At 39.1% G+C, this 23892-nt stretch overlaps 1 non-coding gene across 1 annotated transcript; it reads left to right on the top strand.

The window, feature by feature from the left end:
- Positions 1–12376: 12376 nt before the first annotated feature.
- LOC148209075 (small nucleolar RNA R71) lies at positions 12377–12483 on the top strand. Its single transcript, XR_015787529.1, has one exon. It is a non-coding gene; the product is annotated as a small nucleolar RNA R71 (small nucleolar RNA).
- Positions 12484–23892: the final 11409 nt, after the last annotated feature.

Genomic DNA, 23892 nt, shown 5'->3' with positions numbered 1-23892 from the left:
ATAAAAAACATTTTAGAAAAAACTGTAAATCTTAACCGTAGGGATTGGTCTTTTAAGCTTGATGATTCACTTTGGGCATATAGGACAGCATTTAAGACTCCCCTCGGCATGTCCCCCTATAGGCTAATCTTTGGAAAAGCATGTCATTTGCCTCTTGAGCTAGAATATAAAGCATTTTGGGCTACTAAGAAATTAAATTTTGATTTGTTGGCTGCAGGTGAAGCGAGGAAGTTACAATTGTTGGAATTAGAAGAACACAGGCACTTTTCTTATGAGAATGCTAAGTTGTTTAAGGAAAAAACTAAACAGTGGCATGATAGGCGTTTTCGGCCGAACAATCTTCAAGAAGGTGATCTGGTTCTGTTATTCAACTCTAGGTTGAAACTTTTCCCTGGAAAACTTAAGTCTAGATGGTCTGGTCCCTTTCAAATTTTTAAAGTCTACCCATATGGGGCAGTGGATGTAGTTGACTCTAAGGGAAATGTTTTTAAAGTAAATGGGCAGAGACTTAAGCCGTATTTTGGAGAACCAGAGGATAGAGGAAAAACCTCTATTCAACTTTCAGGTCAATAAATTTTTGCGAAAAATGTTTTTTCCTTCTTATCCGTTTTTGAAAGAACAAAAGTAAAGGAAGGAAGGCTTTGTATCTTGTATTTTCTCTTTGTTTCATTATAAAGTTTTTCTTATTAAGAGAATGTTTGTGAAAACGTTGAAAAAAAAAAGAAAAAAAGAAAACGTTGAAAAAAAAAAAATAAATCACGCAGGCGCCTGGCGCCTGCCCTGTTTTTCCAGCATTTCGAAAACTCTCAGGTTCAAGAAGTCGTGCAACATATCTACAACTTAAAGGCTTCATTGGATTTTGCGGTTTTACCTTCATGGCCTCCAGCGCTAGCTGCTATCCTTGGTCATCCATCTCCCAGTACTGACACTGATCCTAGACCACAACCTCCGACTTCATGAAGGGGAGGTTCCTTCTTTGCTATCTTTTGTGTTTTCTTCTCTTGGTTAATGACGTAGTTTGCATATTCTAGCATTACTACGCATGTTTTTTTTTTTTTTTTTGTATTGATTATGTTTTGAGCTTAGTTGAAGCATGAATAAATTAGTATCGTTTATCTTCTGATCACTTAAAGTATGCCTTCACTTAACCTTAGTTTAGCTTTTCACATGCCTATTTTGAAGCATCTGTGCTGTGCATGTGATTTCATGTCGATGATGATTATAAGAGATTGTTGAGTTTTCTGTTCTATGCCTGACTAAGCTTGGAGCTATTTCCTTTGTTTAGGTGATAAACTCATTTTCTTTTATGTCTTTTTGATCTTTACAAACTTTAAGCTTTTTCTTTGCCCCTATATAGGAAGTCCTTGTCCTTTTTATTGTTAAGCCTTTTTCGTCCGATGCAAAAGTCTTTTCCCAGTGAGGACACTGTCTCTCTTAAGTTTGGGGGGGACAGTCGTTGTGTGAGTCGTTGTTTCAGAAAGATAAAGTGTTATTTATATTTGAAAAATCATGTTATTTTCTTTTGAAAAAGAGTCAGTTGGAAAAACAAATGCTATTAAAAAAGAAAGTGTTGAAAAGGAAAAAAAAAACACAAAACAAAAAAAAAAAAAAAATTTTGCAAAAGAGTAAAAAGAGTCTTGTTGAGAGAAAATAAGAGTGGGGAAAAGACTTGTGTTAGAAAGAAAAGAGTGGTAAAAACAATGAGAGTTAAAGAAAATGTAGTTATGATTTCCGAGTCCTACTGTAGACACCCATTTAGTTTTAGGTTGGGTGTTGACTTTGAAAATAGCAGTAAGGATGGTGATAAGTGACTTCGTGTTTCTCATTGTCGTCGTTTTATGACCTAGCTGTTAGTTTCAAAGTCTTTCTACGAGTAGCTGTGGTTGAAACCGATGTTAGTGTGTGGAAACCTCAGGGGCTAGTAGCCGGTCTTTCAGATGTAAAAGTCTTAGTGTAAGAAGGGAGTGTGCAGATTCCTTAGGGGTATTTGAAAACGTTTTCTGTTTTTGAAAGAGAAAAAAGATTTTGAAAGAAAAAGTTTTTATCATTTCAAACTTGGTTTATAGTGACTAAGTTTACAAAGGCAATAGAATGGTAGGCTTTGACATCTTTTCCCTGAGACAATTTATGATTGAACATCTCGGTTGCTTTTGCTTTTCCTTGTCCATGTGTTAGAAAGCTGATTAAAGTTGCTAAGTTTTGCTTGAGGACAAGCAAAAAGTTAAGTTTGGGGGTGTGATTACGCTTGTTTACATGCGTAAAAAGAAGGTTTTAGATGCTGTTTTTACTATGTTTCAGCTTTGTTTCGGATTTTTCTCGATCGTTTGAGTTCCAATTCATGCAAAATTCATATACTATGGTTTGTGGATGGCTTATATTGTATTTATGACATTTTAGGACCATTTGGGAGTGCAAATTAATCAAAAGAAGCAAAAAGACGAAAAAGTTACATGGGAGGCGCCAGGCGCCTGGGAAGCCTGCAGAAAACAGTTTTTCTTCCAACTTTGCCCTTAATGAAACGCGTCTTCCAATGCGTTTTGGTGGTTCCAACCGATGCATACGTGTAGAAGAAGTGTTCCACTATCAGTTTGAGCACGATTTGGTCAGTCAAAAGAGTTGGAAATGGGTGATTCACCATCGTTTTAGGACCTACCTAACCAATTCTGCACAGCTATAAATTCCAGCAACTTCTCCACCAAATTCATCAAGCCTTGCTTCCTTCTCTTGATCATTTTTAGTGTTTCTTTGTTGCTTTCTAAGTACTTTTGAGTTGCTTTCATTAGTTGCTTTTGGTTTTTAAATCCCGAGTACTTTACATTCTTTTATTGAGCTTTGTTTTGTTTCCATTTGTACTTAGTTATTTTCTACTTATTCAAATATATAAAAATCTAGCACTTTGCTTATTCTCTCTTTGCCTTTACTTTATTTTTAGTTAAGAGAGTTGTGTTTTTGGAGGAAAGAGCACGTGACACTCCCCCTTGCTTGAAAGAGAAGGGCGAAGCTCTCAATCCCGATAAAAACTCTCCGTTAGTTAACTTTTGTTTTTCACACATGCATTCCACATTCAACCATTTTACTTGCTGTATTTTCTTCAATATGTCTTTCTAAATTCCCGTCTCTAGCCTGGTTATGGATAGTTAGCCTTTTATGTCTAAAAAGAGTTGCTAAGAAGTAGTGTTTTTTGCTTTCCATTCATTGCTCAACATGTTTACCCAAAAAGTTAGGATTTAGAGAAGGCCACTGTAAGTCTTAACAAGTCAATACTGAAAAGGTTGCTTATTTGCATTGTTGAGTGGTTAAACCGAGGAGAGGAGCGCCTTAGACATAAGGGTTCCGCTTAAGTAGCCTAGACATAGGACCTTAACCCGAGGTTGCGACTATTTCCATCCTAAAACTAAGATATATCTCATAATAGACATATTAGGGAATGTCTTAGGACTTTGAACTTGCTTAGACATAAGTAAAGTGAAAAGCGTAGTCGTTAGTTTCTAAAGTAAAATGCATATTATCCTTAGCGTGTCCTTGATTCTTTGTTGGCTAACTTGAAGTAAATCGGGCTAGGTTTTATTATTATAAGTCCAAATCCCAAATCCAAAACCATTATTTGTGACCACTTCCCATTTACAAGAATCACTCATTTCAACATTCACTATTCTTTAAAACTTCAGAGTTTGGAAATTGTTTAGAAGTCCTTGAGGATCGATACTTGGATACTCCATCCATTTTATATTACTCTGACAGGTGTGCGCTTGCATCTATATAATTGTTACCACGCTTAGTGCGTGCGTTCAGCATAAACACCCAGTCACTGCACAGCGCCGCGACACTACGGTGCAGCGCCGTGGGGTTCTATGTTGTCCCGCAACGCCATGGCGCTGCTGCATAGCGCCATGACGTTGTCTGCGCAGTCTGCTTCGTCTTCTTCGCTGTTTTCTGCAATTTTCGCCCAATCCGACGCCACGAACGATTTTCGAGAGACCCGGACTTACAAAAACAATACAGAAACTAAATACCCAAAACACCGGGCCCTTACATGATCAAATCACGAAGTAAAACACTATCTAGGTGCCAAAAACCGGAAATTTTCCAACCAGCAAACCCATATTTCGAAAATATGAAATCACCCACCAAACTCAACGATTTTGATCCCAAAAAATCATCAGAACTACAACCTGGCTCTGATACCAATTGAAGGGATGTGAATCACGGAGCGGAAGCGGACTTTCGTTGCTGATTTTCGGGATACAAAATCGAAATTTACAGAGGGAAGATACAGGGAAAACCATTACCTTTGAAGAACGTTTCTTCAACTTTTTCCCAACGAACACCACCAAAATATCTTCCCTGTTATCCGCTTGGGTTTCGAGAACCGTGCTTGTGGGAGCATCTTGTTTGGAATGAGAGGGAGAGTTTGAGAGAGTGAGCTTGAGAGAGAAATTGGCAGTCCCTTTTTTCTGTTCAGTTCTTCTTTTTTTTTTCCAGAACTGAAAAGGAAGAAGAACAAAAAGCAGTGGCGTGGGGAGTTACCCCACGCCACTTAACTGCCCACTCCTCTGCAATTTTGCAGGGGAGTTAATTATTAATTTATATATTAATTAATAATAATAATTAATATATATATAATAATTAATATTATATATATTAATTTATTAATTAATCATATTAATTAATAGATATGATTAATTATTAATCCAATTAATAATTAATTAATAAATATATATATAAATCAAATAAATAATTAATACTTAATTATTTATTATAAAATTAGAATCATATTCAAAAACATTTCTCTCGCATAACCTATAGTTGTAATGTACATCTTATGCACATTATTTTTAACCTATAGTTTTAATATGAATCATATTCATATTAATTTTATTTGAATCTTATTCAAATAATTTCTCTCATAATATATAGTTTTTAATTTATAATTAACTATATATTATAATGTATCAATATACATATAATCCCTTAAGTAATTTGAACAATTCAAATTCTTTCAAAAACTTGATCCTCGTTTTACCCGTTATGAACTAGCAAGGGGACCTTAGGACCTACAGATCCGAAGCTTCAACGATGCAAGATTAATCAGTCAAACTCATTGACCGAGTTAATCTAGATTCGTTAACTACGGTTCATTCCACTAAAGACCCGCAGTTGCACTCTTCTCACTACATAATGTGTTCGTGTCCATGGATATACGACCATTAATGACGAGTCAATCCTTCACGAGTGTTCGTAACTCAAGTTGGGTCAAATTACCGTTTTACCCCTGAGTTACATCGTACTCCTGAAACACCATTGCTCCTCTAATGAACAACCCGGTTATGGTCCAACAATTAACTGGAAGTCCCTCTCGGCCAATGAGAGGGTGGGGCCCCTTGTTCAAGTCCCGGAGTCAGCATTTAAGGGAACACTCATCTACTCCCCTAAAGTCGGGGAGGAGTGAATTCCATCTTGTGAAGTTATGTTCCCAGCTCCCCACTTGGTCTCGTCCCCAAAATGGTAGGAATTTTGAGTCGGCGACTCAGGCCACTCCAACCCATACAGATCAAAGGACGAGCCCTCATGGGCAGGAGTCCATAACTCACTCAAGATTGAGAATGAGTTGTCTGGTCATCCTAAGAAATAGCAACCTATTAGTTAACGGTGTTACATCTAAAGATTGCCTATTTCGTGGTCCGGTCTTATACAAACTCATTGTATAGGATACCCCCACTCGCATGTCTCCACACGAACGACCTGGATCAAGTCGTCTGTAACCTTTATAGAGTGGGCCGTATCCATAGTGTTGCCAGGATAAGGTACCCAGCCTTATCCATATACTATAGACCCTTTAGGTTATTCACGGGACATTATCCATTCATATATGAGGGGTATATCAAATATATACCCCGTATATCAACTATATACTCATTATATATACTGTCCCGATTACATCACAAATAACCTTGGATGTTTATCTTATTGGTTTTTGGACAATGCAAAGCTATGATTCAACAACAAATTTATTGAATAAAACTTTATTAAATAGACTTTTGTTTTTACAAAATTAAACTACGAGTTTAGGGCAACACACCCAACAAAAACCGCAAAATCCAATGAAGCCCTCAAGTTGTAGATATTTGCACGACTTCTCGAACCTGATCTCGCAGCTGTTAGTTCTCCTCTCGGAGACGACGGATCTCCGATGTAGGAGACGTCCCAGTACCTTCCCTTCTTTGTAGCGCATGGGCGATAATTCTCCGAATATTCTTCTCTTCCACAACTTGGGCATCTCTCTTAATTTGATCCGCAGGGAGTTGCACACCTTGTCGCAAGCACAAAGAAGTGACCAAGCGTGGGTGATAAAGCTTACCACGTGTCCGGTGGGCACACTCATGGATACTGGTATTGATCAATTCCCCATAATTCACATCTATGCCCTTTAGCATGGCATAAACCAGTAGTGCCCTATCCTGAGTGACATGCTCATCATGCTCCGTTGGCAGAATTCTGTTTTTGACTATATATAACCATCCTGCAGCAGCTAGTGAAACATCTTCGGGTTTTAGTCGTACCTGGCCATGAGTAGTTCAATCCCAAGTGGCAGAGGGCTTCACTAACATTTTATTTCCCACAGCATCTCTGATATTCTCAATGTTGGGGGTGTAGTTGATCTGAGTGGCTTCAAGCTTATTTCCTTCCCACGCACTGTGGCTATATGGAATCGGGTTAAACATAAACGGTTGGTACATACCCGGATTGATCATTGGAGGAAGTTGTTGAGGATTTGCAGCCCTAAACTCACTGTTTTGAGGTATATTAAGGGTGTGTAACGGCTGAAAATTTACATAACCATGTGGGCCCATCATAGGAGGTTGTGTAGGAGCTTGGAAAGGAGAAGTAGGGAGTGAAGTGTGTTGAGAAGAAGAAGCCATAGAAATAAACAAAGGCTGGAAATTTATGCTTCTTCTTGGTGGTGGCTGAAAATCGAAAACAAGGGTTGAGGGAGTATTTTTTTTCGAAAAAACAAAGCGGAGGAAGAGAGTTGTGTGGGTTTGTGTTGAGTTGTAAAGCTTAGGCAATGGGTCTATTTAAAGCTTTCCCCAAACTAAATCCTAAATGGAAAGGGATTGAGTTTTAAGTTCAAACTAGGTTTCCTAAACCTAAAAGGAAAAAAGAAAGTTTCAATTCCAAATAGGATTAGGGAAACAAAATTTGAAGTATTTTTGAGTTTTAAGGAGAGATGTGAAACTTAAATCACAAAGGAGTAATGTGTGACCCAAAATAAAACCCACAAATTTCGAAATTGAAACCCAAACCACGAAGGAAAAAGAAGAAAAAAATTCGAAATGCTGGAAAATAGGGCAGGCGCCAGGCGCCTGTGTCATTTATTTGTTCGCAAAGGGCAGGCGCCAGGCGCCTGCGTAATTTTCTCTTTTTATTTTTTATTTTTTATTTTTTTATTTGTTTTTTTTATTTTTTTTAAAGATCATTCTCTTAATAAGCAAAATTTTTTATGATTAAACCAAAAAGAATGTAAGATACAAAAACTTCCTTCCTTTACTTTTGTTCTTTCAAAACGGATAAGAAGGAAAAAACATTTTTCGCAAAAATTTATTGTCCTAACAGTTGAATAGAGGTTTTTCCTCTATCCACTGGTTCCCCAAAATATGGCTTAAGTCTCTGCCCATTTACTTTAAAAATACTCCCCTTAGAGTCAACTAGATCCACTGCCCCATATGGGTAGACTTGAAAAATTTTAAAGAGACCAGACCATCTAGACTTAAGTTTCCCAGGAAAAAGTTTCAACCTAGAATTGAATAACAAAACCAGATCACCTTCTTGAAGATTGTTCGGCCGAAGACGACTATCATGCCACTGTTTAGTTTTTTCCTTAAATAGCTTAGCATTCTCATAAGAAAATTTCCTGTGTTCTTCTAATTCCAACAATTGTAACGTCCTCGCTTCACCTGCAGCCGACAAATCAAAATTTAATTTCTTAGTAGCCCAAACTGCTTTATATTCTAGCTCAAGAGGCAAATGACATGCTTTTCCAAAGACTAGCCTATAGGGGGACATGCCGAGGGGAGTCTTAAATGCTGTCCTATATGCCCAAAGTGAATCATCAAGCTTTAAAGACCAATCCCTACGGTTAAGATTTACAGTTTTTTCTAAAATATTTTTTCATCTCCCTATTAGATATTTCGGCTAACCCATTCGACTGAGGATGATATGCTATTGCAACCCTATGACGCACATTGTATTTAGCCAGCAACTTTTGCATAGACCTATTCACAAAATGAGCCCCCCCATCGCTTATCAGACAACGCGGGGTTCCATAACGCGTAAAAATGTGCTTTTGCAGAAAACGAATGACAACTTTAGAATCATTGGTAGCAGTTGCAATGGCTTCTATCCATTTCGAAACATAATCTACTGCTAACAATATATAAAGCTTACCGTTAGAAGATGTAAAAGAACCCATAAAATCTATACCCCACACATCAAATATTTCAATCTCAAGGATCGGAGTTTGAGGCATTTCGTGGCGTTTAGATATATTACCTGTCCGTTGGCATTTGTCACAAACCTGGGCAAACTTATATGCATCTTTGAACAGAGTGGGCCAAAAGAACCCACTTTGCAAAACTTTGGCTGCGGTTTTGTGTCCTGCAAAATGTCCTCCATATGGAGACATATGACAAGCGTCTAATATCGCCTTGTGCTCTTCTTCTGCTACACACCTGCGTAAGATATTGTTAGGTCCTAGCTTATATAAAAAAGGTTCATCCCAACGATAAAATCGAACTTCATTTAGAAATTTCTTTACCTGTTGCTTGTTAAACTCATAAGGAACTATTCGACTTACTAAATAATTTGCTATATCGGCATACCACAGAACTGAATCAACTCGCAAGAGTTGCTCGTCAATAAACTGTTCACGTGTAACAGTTCCATCACAGAGCGGGGATTCCAATCTAGACAGGTGATCAACAACTTGGTTTTCAGTACCCTTCCTGTCCCTAACTTCAATATCAAACTCTTGAAGTAACAAAATCCACCGTATCAAACATGGTTTCGCATCTTTTTTAGCAAATAAATATTTTAAAGCAGAACGGTCAGTAAAAACAATGACTTTTGTGCCTATCAAGTAAGACCTAGACTTATCAAAGGCGAACACAACTGCTAACAGCTCCTTTTCAGTAGTAGTGTAATTGAGTTGTGCACTGGTCAGAGTCTTACTAGCATAATATACAGGATGCAAGATCTTGTTTTTACGTTGTCCTAACATAGCTCCTATTGCATAATCACTAGCATCACACATGAGCTCGAAAGGTAAATCCTAATTAGGTTCGATAATTATAGGGGCTGAACTTATAGCAACTTTCAACATTTCAAATGATTTTAAACAGTCATTATAAAAAACAAATGGTCTATCATGTTCTAACAATTGACACAAGGGTTTAGAAATTTTAGCAAAGTCTTTTATAAAGCGGCGGTAAAATCCCCCATGCCCTAAAAAACTTCTAATCCCTTTAACATTCGTGGGAGGAGGTAGCTTTGAAATGATGTCTATCTTAGCGTGGTCTACCTCTATTCCTTGCTTTGAAATTTTGTGACCCAAAACAATACCCTCTTGTACCATGAAATGACACTTCTCCCAATTTAGGACTAGGTTTGTTTGTTCACATCTCTCCAATACTCTCTCCAAATTAACTAATCATGCGTCAAAAGAATTTCCAAAAACAGAAAAGTCATCCATAAAAACTTCTAGAATATTTTCTACCATGTCAGAGAAGATGACCATCATACACCTCTGAAAAGTCGCGGGTGCATTGCATAATCCAAAGGGCATTCGCCTGAAAGCGAATGTACCATACGGACACGTAAATGTTGTCTTCTCCTGGTCTTCTGGAGCAATAGTAATTTGATTATAACCTGAATATCCATCTAAGAAACAATAGAAATCCTTACCTGTCAGACGGTCGAGCATCTAGTCAATAAACGGTAGAGGAAAATGGTCTTTCTTCGTTACCTTGTTAAGTTTGCGATAGTCAATGCAAACTCTCCACCCACTCACAGTTCGGGTTGAGATGAGCTCATTCTCCTCGTTGGCCACCACGGTTATACCCCCTTTCTTTGGTACACACTGTACTGGGCTTACCCAGTTGCTGTCGGATATTGGGTATATAACACCGGCGTCAAGCCATTTAAAAATTTATTTCCTTACAACCTCTTTCATCTTCGGGTTCAACCACCTTTGACTCTCAATGGAGTTCTTAGCATCTTCTTCCAATAAGATTTTGTGCATGCAAAAGGCCGGGCTTATCCCTCGGATTTCTGCTATCGTCCATCCAATGGCCTTTTTGTGCTTCTCCAAAATCTGCAATAAAGAATATTCATTAGTAGGTGATAAATTGGAAGCTATAATAACTGGCAAAGTGTCGTTATCCCCTAGATACGCATATTTCAAATGCGACGGCAATGGCTTTTGCTCCAAAGTGGGGGTTCCACTATGGACGGAAGTAACGACTTGCATTCTTTTTTTTGTATTTTTTCAACAGGATTAGTCACCTCTTTCGGTCCTTCTGCTATCTTATCATGCTCTTTTTCAATCTCTCTAACTAACAAGTCATAAAACTCATCAAACATAACAGGATTCAAGTTAGTTATAGCAGAACACTCTTCAAAGTCTCCTGGTAATTTCATGGCGTCTAGAACGTTAAATTTAACTTCTTCATTATTTACCCTCATTGTAATTTCTCCCTTCCTCACATTAAAAACTGTATCCCCATTGGCTAGAAATGGTCTTCCTAAAATAATGCGAACCTCTAAGTCTGCCTCACAATCTAGAATGATAAAGTCCGCAGGGAAAATGAATTTGTCCACCTGGACTAAAACATCTTTTATCTTTCCCTCAGGTTTTATGATAGATCTATCTGCTAGTTGGAGGGTAACCGTAGTAGGTCTAGCTTCTCCTATGCCTAAAGATTTGAAAACTGATAATGGCATAAGATTAATGCTAGTGCCTAGATCACATAATGCCCTACCTAAGTTTTTCCCTCCTATGGAACATGGAATGGTAAAACTGCCAGGATCGTTACATTTCATGGGTAGCGGGCTGCCTACAGCTTCACTACTACATTTTGTCATGGCTACCAGTTCATGCTCTCCTATCTTTTTCTTCATAGAAACTATATCTTTAAAAAACTTAGCATAATTTGGCATCTGTTCTAGAGCATCTACTAATGGTATATTTATATGCAATTGTTTTAAAATATCTAAAAATTTTCTAAACTGGGAATCATTATTTTTCTTAACTAATCTTTGTGGAAACGGGGGAGTAGGGGTAAAAGAAGGTTGTACCTGTGGAGGAACACTCGGGGTGTCCTCATTACCTTTTCTAATATTTTCTTTTTCTGGTGTTGTTGGATTCTCTCGTATCTTTACAGTTGGTTCAGTGGACGTAATCTGTACATATGTTGTTGGCATTGTTGGTCCATCATATGCCAGCCCACTCCTAAGGTTGACAGCTTTGCACTGTTCTTTCCCTTCTCGTTTTGGTAATTCAGTATGGCCTGGAAAAGAACCTTGTGGTCTATTCTTCAATTCATTGGCGAGCTGTCCCAATTGGGTCTCGAAATTCCTCATTGATGTCGCTTGGGATTATATCACTGCGTCGGTTCGGGCCATGTACTCCTTCATCATATTCTCAAGATTTGAGTTGTTATTTTGAACTGGTGGAGTCTATGTTCTCTGATTGTACTGCTGTTGCGGTGGCGGGATGTATTGCTGTGTAGGTGGAACATAGGGTTGCTTGTTCTGCTGGCTCTGCCCTTGATTAAAACCGCTCGAACCTCCTTGACCTCCCCATGAGAAATTAGGGTGGTGCCTCCAACCTAGGTTGTAGGTGTTCGAATATGGGTTAAAGTTCCTATTGTTACCATGTCCTACAAAGAAAACGGACGCAGGGTTATGTGGACAATTATCATAAATATGGTTTTCACTGCAAAATGAACAAATGAGATCGTTGACTTGGCAAACAGGGGTAGAAGTGCAATAATCCGACTGCAAAGGTTGTATCGGCGTGGCTAATGGATTTTTTATTCCCAACCCCATCTCTTTCAACCTCTGGTTCATTGTAACCATCTCTTTTTGCATCGAGGTCGCAATGTCCAGAGCCAAAACTCCAGCTGGATCTTGCTTCTTTGGTGCTGCCCTAGATCTTTGCGAACACCATAGTTCTTTGTGTGAAGCTAAGTCATTTAGGATGTCGATTATCTCGTTGAATGTCTTCTTTGTAAAGGCTCCGTTGGGAGCATTGTTTAGCATCATCTTAGTAGGATGATCTAAACCTCTAAAGAAATGTTCTATCTGGATGCATGCCGGCAAGCCATGGTTCGGACATTTACTGATTAGTTCTTTAAATCTTTCCCACGCCTCGTGAACAAGTTCACGATCATACTGTCTAAAAGAGATGATCTCCTCTCTGATGTCAGCGTGGCGAGTAGGTGGGAAGAATTTTGTTAAGAACTTCTCCACTAATGACCCCCATGTGGTGATGGATCCCGGTGGAAATGCATTGAGCCATGCTCTATCTTGGTCCTTCAAAGAAAATGGAAAAAGTGTTAGTCTAAGAGCATCGTCTGTTATACCAGGTAATCGAAATGCATTTGCAATTTGAATGAATGATTTCAGATGATCATGAGAATCCTCATGTTCCTGCCCTCCAAAATGTCCAATTGTCTGCAACATTTGGAACATCATTGGTCTAAGCTCAAAGTTTGCGTGGGCTGGAATAGGGTTGACTATCCCTGAATCAAAGTTCTGAAAAGCCGTGGCAGCATATTCTCGCATTGCCATGTCTCTGTTGTCCGCCATCTGGATATGGTTGAATTCATTATTTCTTGCGTGATCCCTCATATTAGCGTTAACAGCAGGTGGATCAACCGGATCACGAGGTGGAATATCTGCCATTGATGTGCTCGTACTCTCTACCTCACTTTCAGGACTGATTTCACCTTTTCTCTCTTTTTGCTTTTCTAGTTGTTTACGAAGTCTTTGCTCCTTTCGAGTTTTTCGAAGGGTCCGCTCAATCTCAAGGTCAAGGGGTAGAAGAAAAGATCTTGTGCTCATGCACTTTAACTTACCCTTGTGAGATAAACGACCAAAAATATAGAACAAAAACGGTGGATGGAAATTACACCCAACAACAATTCACAAAAATAAAAACTAAAAGAATTTTAAAATAATTTTAAAACTAAAGTCCCCGGCAACGGCGCTAAAAACTTGACTGAGATTATGATGAACTCACGCACTAAGCGTGGTAACAATTCTATAGATGCAAGCGCACACCTGTCAGAGTAATATAAAATGGATGGAGTATCCAAGCATTGACTGGGCGTTTATGCTGAACGCACGCGCTAAGCGTGGTAACAATTATATAGATGCAAGCGCACACCTGTCAGAGTAATATAAAATGGACGGAGTATCCAAGTATCGATCCTCAAGGACTTCTAAACAATTTCCAAACTCTAAAGTTTTAAAGAATAGTGAATGTTGGAATGAGTGATTCTTGTAAAATGGGAAGTGGTCACAAATAATGGTTTGAATTTGGGATTTTGACTTATAATAATAAAACCTAGCCCGAATTACTTCAAGTTAGCCATCAAAGAATCAAGGACATGCTAAGGACAATATGCATTTTACTTTAGAAACCAACGACTACGCTTCTCACTTGACTTATGTCTAAGCAAGTTCAAAGTCCTAAGACATTCCCTAATATGTCTATTATGAGAGATATCTTAGTTTTAGGATGGAAATAGTCGCAACCTCGGGTTAAGGTCCTATGTCTAGGCTACTTAAGCGGAACCCTTATGTCTAAGGCGCTCCTCTCCTCGGTTTAACCACTCAACAATGCAAATAAGCAACCTTTTCAGTATTGACTTGTTAAGACTTACAGTGGCCTTCTCTAAATCCTAACTTTTTGGGAAAACATGTTGAGCAATGAATGGAAAGCAAAAAACACTACTTCTTAGCAACCCTTTTTAGACATAAAAGGCTAACTATCCATAACCAGGCTAGAGACGGGAATTTAGAAAGACATATTGAAGAAAATACAGCAAGTAAAATGGTTGAATGTGGAATGCATGTGTGAAAAACAAAAGTTAACTAACGAAGAGTTTTTATCGGGATTGAGAGCTTCGCCCTTCTCTTTCAAGCAAGGGGGAGTGCCACGTGCTCTTTCCTCCAAAAACACAACTCTCTTAACTAAAAATAAAGTAAAGGCAAAGAGAGAATAAGAAAAGTGCTAGATTTTTATATATTTGAATAAGTAGAAAATAACTAAGTACAAATGGAAACAAAACAAAGCTCAATAAAAGAATGTAAAGTACTCGGGATTTAAAAACCAAAAGCAACTAATGAAAGCAACTCAAAAGTACTTAGAAAGCAACAAAGAAACACTAAAAATGATCAAGAGAAGGAAGCAAGGCTTGATGATTTTGGTGGAGAAGTTGTTGGAATTTATAGCTGTGCAGAATTGGTTAGGTAGGTCCTAAAACGATGGTGAATCACCCATTTCCAACTCTTTTGACTGACAAAATCGTGCTCAAACTGATAGTGGAACACTTCTTCTACACGTATGCATCGGTTGGAACCACCAAAACGCATTGGAAGACGCGTTTTATTAAGGGCAAAGTTGGAAGAAAACCAGTTTTTCTGCAGGCTTCCCAGGCGCCTGGCGCCTCCCATGTAAGTTTTTCCGTCTTTTTGCTTCTTTTGATTAATTTGCACTCCCAAATGGTCCTAAAATGTCATAAATACAATATAAGTCAACCACAAACCATAATATATGAATTTTGCATGAATTGGAACTCAAACGATCGAGAAAAATCCGAAACAAAGCTGAAACATTGTAAAAACAGCATCTAAAACCTTCTTTTTACGCATGTAAACAAGCGTAATCACACCCCCAAACTTAACTTTTTGCTTGTCCTCAAGCAAAACTTAGCAACTTTAATCAGCTTTCTAACACATGGACAAGGAAAAGCAAAAGCAACCGAGATGTTCAATCATAAATTGTCTCACGGAAAAGATGTCAAAGCCTACCATTCTATTGCCTTTGTAAACTTAGTCACTATAAACCAAGTTCGAAATGATAAAAACTTTTTCTTTCAAAATCTTTTCTCTTTCAAAAACAGAAAACGTTTTCAAATACCCCTAAGGAATCTGGACACTCCCTCCTTACACTAAGACTTTTACATCTGAAAGACCGGCTACTAGCCCCTGAGGTTTTCACACACTAACATCGGTTTCAACCACAGCTACTCGTAGAAAGACTCTGAACTAACAGCTAGGTCATAAAACGACGACAATGAGAAACACGAAGTCACTTATCACCATCTTTACTGCTATTTTCAAAGTCAACACCCAACCTAAAACTAAATGGGTGTCTACAGTAGAACTCGGGAATCATAAATACATTTTCTTTAACTCTCATTGTTTTTACCACTCTTTTCTTTCTAACCCAAGTCTTTTCCCCACTCTTATTTTCTCTCAACAAGACTCTTTTTACTCTTTTGCAACTTTTGTCTTCTCTTATTTTTTATTTTTTTTTTTTTTGTCTTTTTCTTTCTCGGTTTTTAAGCTAAGTGCTTTTCAACACTTTCTTTCTTTCCAACTGACTCTTTTTTAAAAGAAAATAGCATGATTTTTCAAATATAAATAACACTTTATCTTTCTGAAACAACGACTGATACAACGACTGTCCCCCCCAAACTTAAGAGAGACAGTGTCCTCACTGGGAAAAGACTTTTGCATCGGATGAAAAAGGCTTAACAGTAAAAAGGACAAGGACTTCCTATATAGGGGCAAAGAAAAAGCTTAAAGTCTGTAAAGATCAAATAGACATAAAAGAAAATGAGTTTATCACATAAACAAAGGAAATAGCTCAAAGCTTAGTCAGGCATAAAACAGAAAACTCAACAATCTCTTATAATCATCATCGACATGAAATCACATGCACAGCACAGATGCTTCAAAATAGGCATGTGAAAAGCTAAACTAATGTTAAGTGAAGGCATACTTTAAGTGATCAGAAGATAAACGATACTAATTTATTCATGCTTCAACTGAGCTCGAAACATAATCAATACAAAAAAAAACATGCGTAGTAATGCTAGAATATGCAAACTACGTCATTAACCAAAAGAAGAAAACACAAAAAATAGCAAAGAAGGAACCTCCCCTTCATGAAGTCGGAGGTTGTGGACTAGGATCAGTGTCAGTACTGGGAGATGGATGACCAAGGATAGCAGCTAGCGCTGGAGGCCATGAAGGTAAAACCGCAAAATCCAATGAAGCCCTTAAGTTGTAGATATGTTGCACGACTTCTCGAACCTGATCTCGCAGCTGGTGGTTCTCCTCTCGAAGACGACGGATCTCCGATGTAGGAGACATCCCAGTACCTTCCCTTCTTTGTAACGCATGGGCGATAATACGCCGAATATTCTTCTCTTCCACAATTGGGGCATCTCTCTTAATTTGATCCTCAGGGAGCTGTACACCTTGTCGCAAGCATAAAGAAGTGACCAAACGTGGGTGATAAAGCTTACCACGTGTTCGGTGGGCACACTCATGGATACTGGTATTGATCAATTCTCCATAATTCACATCTATGCCCTTTAGCATGGCATAAACCAGCAATGCCCTATCCTGAGTGACATGCTCATCATGCTCCGTTGGCAGAATTCTGTTTTTGACTATGTATAACCATCCTGCAGCAGCTAGGGAAACATCCTCGGGTTTTAGTCGTACCTTGCCATGAGTAGTCAAATCCCAAGTGGCAGAGGGCTTCCCAACACATTCTAGAGCCTCATCAAGCTGTTCCAGAGTCGGAGTCACTAACATCTTATTGCCCACAGCATCTCTAATATTCTCAATGTTGAAGGTGTAGTTGATCTGAGTGGCATCAAACCGTATTTCCTTCCCGCGCACTATGGCTATATGTGACTGGGGATGGCTGCAGCATAGAATTCTCTGACTAACTCCAAAGCCTCACATTGTATGGGCTGAATGAGTGGTCTCCATTCTTTGTCTCTGGCGGTCTCCCTCCAATCATCAGGCACATCTCCTAGGGTGAGATCAAATCCCAATTCTGTCATAATCTTACGGGATTTCATTAATGAAGTTCGAGTGGCTAAATTTGCTGCGTTCCATTTCGTCTCGACCTCCTCTCCCTCAGACAAGTCCAGTTCAATTGTATCAACTGGCCCAGGTGCCACTACCTTCTTCTTAGCTTCAGCTGCTTTAGCTTTCGCAGCTCTCGTTTTAGGTTCATTCACGGGCACTGTTGGCTTCTTAGCCTGAACTGCACGTCGTTTTGAACTCTTTTTCTCCCGCCTCTTGTATTGAAACATTTCCCTTATCGTCTGCGTGTCCTCAGGATCTTCTTCGCTGGTAGGTTCTTGAGTACTATTCTCCCCAACCTTGGATCTACCTGTATCACACCCAAGCGGGTTAACTGTATTAGAAGGAATAGTGTGAGCATCCCTTACCCCTGGTAGAGTGGCCATCGGTGTGACATACTCATCTGTTGCCAACGGAGTAGATCCAGTTGCCCCAGTAGGCAACTCTTGGTGACTACAAAACGCTCCTTCTGTAGGTGTATCCAATGGGGAAGGTTCCTGAGTATCTGTTCTCACCACTTCGTTCTCGGTATCCTCTGTTTCCGGCATATTTGAACAATGTCCTCGTGAAACCAGTAGAAAATCATCATTACCATCTTCCGGTGTAATAATCAATGGAGATGAATAAAACTGCTCCTCGTCCCTGTTCTCCATAGATGAATCCTTAGGCGTCAGACGCCTACTACTCCCATCTTCCTCAATTTCTGGGTCTATCATCACCTCCTTGCCCTTCCTCTTTTGCCCTATCGAAACCCCGGGCTTTAGCCTATGGCTATGGCTCTTCTCTTGCTCTCCTCCATGCTCATCTCCTGCATCCATTGGCATATTGGTTGGGGTTGGCATCCTAGGAGGCTCTAAGGGTTTTAGTTGTCCCATGTTGAAGGTACTCAATATGTTAGGGTTCAATTGGGGTGCTTGAGGTCCTCTTTCTAGGAATGGAAGTTGAGGTGGTGGGGAAACTCTAGGTGAAATCATCCCATAATTATGTGGAGGTACCCAATGACCCATTCCATAATAAGGTGGAAGGCTAGGAAATAGAGTAGATGGGTTTGGCATTCCATAAGGATGAACACTAGCTGGAATTTGCATTTGAGACAAGAGAAAATGATAGGAAGGAACCGGGTAAAACATAAACGGTTGGTACATACCCGGATTGATCATTGGAGGAAGTTGTTGAGGATTTTCAGCCCTAAACTCACTGTTTTGAGGTATATTAAAGGTGGGTAGTTGCTGAAAATTAACATAACCATGTGGGCTTATTATAGGATGTTGTGTAGGAGCTTGGGATGGAGGACATTCAAATGTTTGAAGCGGGTTTCCTCCCCTAACAGCAGCTAGCCTAGAATCTGAACCCATGTGGTGTTGGAAGTTCTCCAATGGTGGAAAAGGAATGCTTGTGGCATTTGGAGCTTGAGTAGAAGAGGTAGGGAGTGAAGTATGTTGAGAATAAGAAGCCATAGATGTAAGCAAATGCTGGAAATTCCTTCTTCTTTTTGGTAGCTGAAAATCGAAAACAAGGGTGATGAAGGGAGTGGGTTTTGCCGAAAAAACAAGGGGAAGAAGAGAGTTGTGTGGGTTTTGGTGGAGTTGTAAGCTTAGGCAATGAGTCTATTTAAAGCTTTCCCCAAACTAAATCCTAAATGGAAAGGGATTGACATTTAAGTTCAGCTAAGTTTCCTAAACCTAAAAGGAAAAGAAAACAAATTTGAATACAAAATAGGATTAGGGAAACAAAATTTGAGTTTGAAGAGAAGTTCTTAAAGCTAAATCATAGAGGATTAATGTTTGACCCAAAATAAAGCCCATGCTATCGAAAATTAAAACCCAAACCGTGAAGGAAAACGAAATTCGAACTGCTGGAAAACAGGGCAGGCGCCAGGCGCCTGCGTGATTTATTTTCGCAAAGGGCAGGCGCCAGGCGCCTGCGTAATTCTTTTTTTTTTTTCAACATTTTTTTTTCTTTCTTTTTCTTTCTTTTTTTTTTCAACGTTTTCAAAAACATTCTCTTAATAAGAAAAACTTTATAATGAAACAAAGAGAAAATACAAGATACAAAGACTTCCTTCCTTTACTTTTGTTTTTTCAAAAACGGATAAGAAGGAAAAAACATTTTTCGCAAAAATTTATTGACCTGAAAGTTGAATAGAGGTTTTTCCTCTATCCACTGGTTCTCCAAAATACGGCTTAAGTCTCTGCCCATTTACTTTAAAAACATTTCCCTTAGAGTCAACTAGATCCACTGCCCCATATGGGTTGACTTTAAAAATTTGAAAGGGACCAGACCATCTAGACTTAAGTTTTCCAGGGAAAAGTTTCAACCTAGAGTTGAATAACAGAACCAGATCACCTTCTTGAAGATTGTTCGGCCGAAGACGCCTATCATGCCACTGTTTAGTTTTTTCCTTAAACAACTTAGCATTCTCATAAGAAAAGTGCCTGTGTTCTTCTAATTCCAACAATTGTAACTTCCTCGCTTCACCTGCAGCCAACAAATCAAAATTTAATTTCTTAATAGCCCAAAATGCTTTATATTCTAGCTCAAGAGGCAAATGACATGCTTTTCCAAAAACTAGCCTATAGGGGGACATGCCGAGGGGAGTCTTAAATGCTGTCCTATATCCCCAAAGTGAATCATCAAGCTTAAAAGACCAATCCCTACGGTTAAGATTTACAGTTTTTTCTAAAATGTTTTTTATCTCCCTATTAGATATTTCGGCTAACCCATTCGACTGAGGATGATATGCTGTTGCAACCCTATGACGCACATTGTATTTAGTCAGCAACTTTTGCATAGACCTATTCACAAAATGAGCCCCCCCATCGCTTATCAGACAACGCGGGGTTCCATAACGCGTAAAAATGTGCTTTTGCAGAAAACGAATAACAACTTTGGAATCATTGGTAGCAGTTGCAATGGCTTCTATCCATTTCGAAACATAATCTACTGCTAACAATATATAAAGCTTACCATTAGAAGATGGAAATGGACCCATAAAATCTATACCCCATACATCAAATATTTCAATCTCCAGGATCGGGGTTTGAGGCATTTCGTGGCGTTTAGATATATTACCTGTCCGTTGGCATTTGTCACAAACCTGGGCAAACTTATGTGCATCTTTGAACAGAGTGGGCCAAAAGAACCCACTTTGCAAAACTTTGGCTGCGGTTTTGTGTCCTGCAAAATGTCCTCCATATGGAGACATATGACAAGCGTCTAATATCGCCTCGTGCTCTTCTTCTGCGACACACCTGCGTAAGATATTGTCAGGTCCTAGCTTATATAAAAAAGGCTCATCCCAACGATAACATCGAACTTCATTTAGAAATTTCTTTACCTGTTGCTTGTTGAACTGATAAGGAACTATTCGACATACCAAATAATTTGCTATATCGGCATACCACGGAACTGAATCAACTCGCAAGAGTTGCTCGTCAATAAACTGTTCACGTATAACAGTTCCATCATCACAGAGCGGGGATTCCAATCTAGACAGGTGATCAGCAACTTGGTTTTCAGTACCCTTCCTGTCCCTAACTTCAATATCAAACTCTTGAAGTAACAAAATCCACCGTATCAAACGTGGTTTAGCATCTTTTTTAGCAAATAAATATTTTAAAGCAGAGTGGTCAGTAAAAACAATGACTTTTGTGCCTATCAAGTAAGACCTAAACTTATCAAAGGCGAACACAACTGCTAACAGTTCCTTTTCAGTAGTAGTGTAATTGAGTTGTGCACCGGTCAGAGTCTTACTAGCATAATACACAGGATGCAAGATCTTGTTTTTACGTTGTCCTAACATAGCTCCTATTGCATAATCACTAGCATCACACATGAGCTCAAAAGGTAAATCCCAATTAGGTTCGATAATATAGGAGCTGAACTTAGAGCAACTTTCAACATTTCAAATGATTTTAAACAGTCATCATCAAAAACAAATGGTCTATCATGTTCTAACAATTGACACAAGGGTTTAGAAATTTTAGCAAAGTCTTTTATAAAGCGGCGGTAAAATCCCCCATGCCCTAAAAAACTTCTAATCCCTTTGACATTTGTAGGAGGAGGTAGCTTTGAAATGATGTCTATCTTAGCGTGGTCTACCTCTATTCCTTGCTTGGAAATTTTGTGACCCAAAACAATACCCTCTTGTACCATGAAATGACACTTCTCCCAATTTAGGACTAGGTTGGTTTGTTCACATCTCTCCAGTACTCTCTCCAAATTAACTAAACATGCGTCAAAAGAATTTCCAAAAACAGAAAAGTCATCCATAAAAACTTCTAGAATATTTTCTACCATGTCAGAGAAGATGGCCATCATACACCTCTGAAAAGTCGCGAGTGCATTGCATAGTCCAAAGGGCATTCGCCTAAAAGCGAACGTACCATACGGACACGTAAATGTTGTCTTCTCCTGGTCTTCTGGAGCAATAGTAATTTGATTATAACCCGAATATCCATCTAAAAAACAATAGAAATCCTTACCTGCCAGACGGTCGAGCATCTGGTCAATAAACGGGAGAGGAAAATGGTCTTTCTTTGTTACCTTGTTGAGTTTGCGATAATCAATGCAAACTCTCCACCCGCTCACAGTTCGGGTTGAGATGAGCTCATTCTCCTCGTTGGCCACCACGGTAATACCCCCTTTCTTTGGTACACACTGTACTGGGCTTACCCAGCTGCTGTCGGATATTGGGTATATAACACCGGCGTCAAGCCATTTGAGAATTTCTTTCTTTACAACCTCTTTCATCTTCGGGTTCAACCGACTTTGACTCTCAATAGAGTTCTTAGCATCTTCTTCCAATAGAATTTTGTGCATGCAAAAGGCGGGGCTTATCCCTCGGATATCTGCTATCGTCCATCCAATGGCCTTTTTGTGCTTCTCCAAAATCTGCAATAACGAATATTCATTAGTAGGTGATAAATTGGAAGCTATAATAACTGGTAAAGTGTCGTTATCCCCTAGATACGCATATTTCAAATGCGACGGCAATGGCTTCTACTCCTACGTGGGTGGTTCCACTATGGACGGAAGTAACGACTTGCATTCTTCTTTTTGTATTTTTTCAATAGGATTAGCCACATATTCTGGTCCTTCTACTATCTTATCAAGCTCTTCTTCAATCTCTGTAACTAATAAGTCATAAAACTCATCAAACATGACAGGATTCAAGCTATTTATAGCAGAGCACTCTTCAAAGTCTCCTGGTAATTTCATGGCGTCTAGAACGTTAAATTTAACTTCTTCATTATTTACCCTCATTGTAATTTCTCCCTTCCTCACATTAAAAACTGTATCCCCAGTGGCTAGAAATGGTCTTCCCAAAATAATGGGAACGTCTAAGTCTGCCTCGCAATCTAGAATGATAAAGTCCGCAGGGAAAATGTATTTGTCCACCTGGACTAAAACATCTTCTATCTTTCCCTCAGGTCTTATGATAGATCTATCTGCTAGTTGGAGGGTAACCGTAGTAGGTCTAGCTTCTCCTATGCCTAAAGATTTGAAAACTGATAATGGCATAAGATTAATGCTAGCGCCTAGATCACATAATGCCCTACCTAAGTTTTTTCCTCCTATGGAACATGGAATGGTAAAACTGCCAGGATCATTACATTTCATGGGTAGCGGGCTGCCTACAGCTTCACTACTTCATTTTGTCATGGCTACCAGTTCATGCTCTCCTATTTTTTTCTTCCTAGAAACTATATCTTTCAAAAACTTAGCATAATTTGGCATCTGTTCTAGAGCATCTACTAATGGTATATTTATATGCAGTTGTTTTAAAATATCTAAAAATTTTCTAAACTGGGAATCATTATTTTTCTTAACTAATCTTTGTGGAAACGGGGGAGTAGGGGTAAAAGAAGGCTGTACCTGTGGAGGAACACTCGGGGTGTCCTCATTACCTTTTCTAATATTCTCTTTTTCTGGTGTTGTTGAATTTTCTGGTATCTTTACAATTGGTTCAGTGGACGGAATCTGTACATCAGTTGTTGGCATTGTTGGTCCATCATATGCCAGTCAACTCCTGAGGGTGACAGCTTTGCACTATTCTTTCCCTTCTCGTTTTGGTAATTCAGTATGGCCTGGGAAAGAACCTTGTGGTCTATTCTTCAATTCATTGGCAAGTTGTCCCAATTGGGTCTCAAAATTCCTCATTGATGCCGCTTGGGATTGTATCATTGCGTCGGTTCGGGCCATGTACTCCTTCATCATATTCTCAAGATTTGAGTTGTTATGTGAACTGGTGGAGTCTGTGTTCTCTGATTGTACTGCTGTTGCGGTGGTGGGATGTATTGTTGTGTAGGTGGAACATAGGGCTGCTTGTTCTGTTGGCTCTGCCCTTGATTAAAACCGCTCGAACCTCCTTGACCTCCCCATGAGAAATTAGGGTGGTGCCTCCAACCTGGGTTGTAGGTGTTCGAATATGGGTTAAAGTTCCTATTATTCCCATGTCCTACATAAAAAACGGAAGCAGGGTTATGTGGACAATTATCATAGATATGGTTTTCACTGCAAAATGAACAAATGAGATCGTTGACTTGGCAAACAGGGGCAGGGGTGCAATAATCCGACTGCACAGGTTGTATCGGCGTGGCTAATGGATTTTTTATTCCCAATGCCATCTCTTTCAGCCTCTGGTTCATTGTAACCATCTCTTTTTGCATCGAGGTCGCAATGTCCAGAGCCAAAACTCCAGCTGGATCTTGCTTC

This window comes from Momordica charantia, assembly GCF_013281855.1.
Source record: "Momordica charantia cultivar OHB3-1 chromosome 9 unlocalized genomic scaffold, Mcharantia_2.0 BLBB01000009.1, whole genome shotgun sequence".
NCBI classification, from domain to species: domain Eukaryota; kingdom Viridiplantae; phylum Streptophyta; class Magnoliopsida; order Cucurbitales; family Cucurbitaceae; genus Momordica; species Momordica charantia.
The sequence above is the reverse complement of the archived record's forward strand: the minus strand, read 5'-3'. Positions and strand labels throughout refer to the sequence as shown.